This window comes from Chenopodium album, chromosome 1 (genome assembly GCF_948465745.1).
Source record: "Chenopodium album chromosome 1, dcCheAlbu1.1, whole genome shotgun sequence".
In the NCBI taxonomy this organism is placed as follows: Eukaryota; Viridiplantae; Streptophyta; class Magnoliopsida; order Caryophyllales; family Amaranthaceae; genus Chenopodium; species Chenopodium album.
The window spans coordinates 55,376,926-55,380,799 of record NC_137834.1 but is presented as its reverse complement, the minus strand read 5'-3'; positions in this window follow the sequence as shown (position 1 = coordinate 55,380,799).

Here is a 3,874-nt window from a genome sequence, read left to right as displayed (position 1 = left end):
AAGACATGGAACACTTGCCCTTTTGTACACTTTTTTTTAATTTTTTGCTTATCTCATTTATTTTTTGAAATCACTCAAGCTTTTATGAAATTGAAAATTGCATAAGTTGCGCACCATCCCATCCCAATGTTAGGTAGATATGGGTTGAAGAAGAAAGGTCTATCGTTAGACGAGGCTCAAAGTGGTTTATAAAAAAAAAGATTGTATATTTGAAGGGTTAAATGTGATATGATGTGGCTACAAGAGGTGCCTCAAATCATTGGTATACCTTGTGCTTAGTTTGACATGGATTTTTTTTTTTTTTTTATGCAATGCAATGTGATGATCATATGTAAGAGAATAAAATGCTCATTTTATTTAAGGAAAAGAAAGAATTTACAAAATTAATCTAAGGGAAAAGAAAGGTGCCTATGCTAGACTTATCGGAAAAAGGGTAAATAAGGAAAAAGAAAAAAGATGTCATGAAATCTCGTCGTTGAAGCTCGCCTCTTGTCTTGTGTTGTTTGCTTTATCATCACTCGCTCTTCTTTTTAAGAGGAGGTATGGGAAGCTTGTTATTATCAATCAAATGTTGGATAGCCTCCTTTAGCTTCCAACAGCTCTCAGTAGCATGACCCCTACCTTGATGGTACTTGCAGCGCACATTTGGATTCTAACTAGGCAACCTCTTCTCAAGCGGGGGATCTTGAAGAGGTCCAATAGGAGTAATGAGTCTCTTGGCATGGAGTCGATCGAAAGCATCATCGTAGCTAATTCCAATAGGGGTAAAATCCTTTTTTGTTGCTTTCTAAATCCTCGATTATCCATGGCTAAGATCTCATTAAGTTAGAAAGTACCAACACTGTTACTAGAGTAGGTGTTTTCGGAAGAAGAAGGATAGTCGTTCTTCTTCCCTTTACAGCCACTGTTATTATCGTTACTAATTTTTGCCTTCTTGTCGCGCGGAGGAACATGATGGAGATTTGAATCAATGAAGTCTTGAACATGATCCTTGAGGGCGAGACACTTTTCGGTAGTGTGATTGCGACCTCTATGGTATCGACAATAGGAATTTGGATCCCAATTGGGAAAACGTTTTTTAGGTGGAGAGTCTTGACTGGGACTAATGGAGTGAATAAGACCTTGATCGTGAAGACAGTCAAAAGCTTCATTGTAAGTCATTCCTATTGGTGTGTATTCTTCAATGGTCTGTTTTTCCTGTGGCTTAGGAGCATTGAGTTGTTCATTAAACCCTTGGCGAGGATTTTGTTCGATGGCCATCACCCGATTTGCTAATCCTTCTACCACATTCAAGACTATGGCAACGACATCTTGCAGTTTTCGAATGTCCTCTTTTAGACTTGACGAGTCTTCCCTGGTATTATTTAAGAAAAGACTTTCATCCTCCCCTATCATGGCCACTTCATCGAGAGGGGTTATATAAGCTGTCTCGATCATGGGCTCTCCTATAGGTGTGATAAGAAGTGATGGATCGAAGGATGCTTGATCTTCTTCGATGGCTAGAATTTCGGAAGTTTCATTGTTATCGATCAGATCTTGAATAGCTTCTTTGAGTTTCCAACACTCCTCCGTGTCGTGACCCTTTCCTTGGTGATATTTGTAGTGCTTATTAGGGTCCTACTTAGGTGGCCTGGCTTCTGGAACCGGATCTTTGATGGGCCCTATGGGCATGACTAGTCCTTTGTGGTGTAGCTTCTTGAAAGCCGTTTCATAACTCATGCCAAGTGGGGTGAACACGCTTTTTAACCTTTGGATTCGCGATTTAGAAGTGTTCGTAGCATGTACCTCATTTATGGGAGAGGTAGAAGAAGGATGGTCGTTCTTCTTTCCTCTCGCACTATTATCTCTTAGAAGGTCATCTTCAATGTCAATGCCTATATTATACACAGCTTTGAAAATATTCAAGTTGTGTTGGTATTTTAAGTGCTTTGAATACTTTCCTTGGAGATTCTTGATAAACATCCTCACAGATTCCTTTTTAGTGGGAGTTTTGACCATATTAGCAGAAGTTTCCCTCCATTTGTTGAAGAAAGAAGTGAACCCTTCGTTTTCTTTTTGTTTTAACATCTCAAGTTGTCTGTGGTCTGTTTCGTCTTGGATGTTGCACTTATATATATCTATGAAAGCGTTTGTTATCGACTCCCAAGAAGAGGTTTTCTCTTTGTCAAGGGAAAAGAGCCATTGTTGACAAACGGTCTCAAGAGAAAGAGAAAATATAGAGGGAAACACTTTCTTATCAATACCCTTAATACTCATTATGGTTTCAAAAGCTCTTAGATGAAAGTAAGGGTTATTTGTTGCCTTGAATTTTGGGATGTCAGTGGCATTGAACTTATGCGGAAGAAGTTCCTTGTCCAGCGAGACCCCTTGTGAACTAATGCCCTGAAATTTATAGTCACTAGATAGCTTACTCAAGCTTTCTTGCATGAGGTTCATTTGTTGTTGCTTCACAGGGTCATCAATTTTGAGGGTTAAAGCCTTTAACACCTCAGTCACGTCATTCAATTGATTCCTAAGTTCATTGACCTCTTCTTGAGTTGCCATTATCTTTTTAGCCTTCCTCTTTTGGCGAATTGGTTTATCAAAAAAGTGAGACCTGAACAAAGGTGTTGTCCTTGATTAATCTCCCTTCTCTCCTCGACCAAGTACTGTGGAAAAGGAATTTGGGTGATATTCATTGTTAATTATTTGACTCAAATCTTATTCAACATGCAATGGATGGAGGAAGTGAAGAAAGATTGGAATAGAATGTGAAGAAAAACGATGTAGATGGAGGGATATGAAGAATTAGGAATAGAATGTACCCCCAACTTAAATGACGGAAAAAAAACCGACTCATGCATGAACCTAAGACATAGTCATGGTGATATGTACTCAAAGTACGTGCTAAGGCTAGTGAGTGTAGGTGACATGTTAACACTCGTGTCATGACCATGTGGCTAGACTATGTGACTGGACTCAATTAAAGACTTAACAAGGCATTATTGACAGTAAAATTTAACCGAATTAATTAGTAAACTGGTCAATTAGACACTAGATGATGACTGGATCAATAATCCGAACTTTCGTCAAAATGACAGGACTGCCGCCTCTCTTTGCAGTGTAGCGCCATACGACAGAGTTGTCGCCAGGCGCCACACTCCACTGAGTGGCGCTACAGTTCAGACTTTTGGCGCCATTACTGGAGCTTCAATCTTGAGGCTTTTTTCGGTGTTATTAATCAACAGAGGTATGCCTAAAGTCGTACTAGGTCAATCCTGGTTAAAATATTAGACTTTATTTATTCAAATTAATTAATTAATTAATAAATTCGGCAAAGTTCTTTAAGTCAGTAATTTATTTGAGTCTTAACACAAGTCAAACAAACGATTAAGAAGAACATATACCATATGCACAACAAATAATGCACAATTAGTCAAGTAGGCACAATATGATGCAATGAGTTTGCAACCTAACCATGGCTCTAGTTCTCTAAAGTTCGGGATATGGGTTAGTCAATAGAGGGTCCTGAAGGAGTTATGTCTTCGATAAGTGCAATTACTAGATATATCAAGGATCACTATTATGGAGATAATAAGTTCATTCTATAGGGTCGTCAATGTTTGGTGCTAGATATGACAATTGATCTTTAGGCTAGCTTAATGGCCCAAAGCCTTATAGAATGGATCCTACAAGGTCACACATAAGAGTATTGGGTTAAACAAGTTAGAGGCCCATTATTAGGCCTCATGAGTTCATGACATACTATGTTGATAATTGAGCTTGGATAGTTAGAAGAGTCTAATGGGTTTTGGACTTGACATGGTTTTATTTCTAAATATGATCTATAAATATAAACCATGCCTAGGGTTGCATGACACAACAATTGACATAC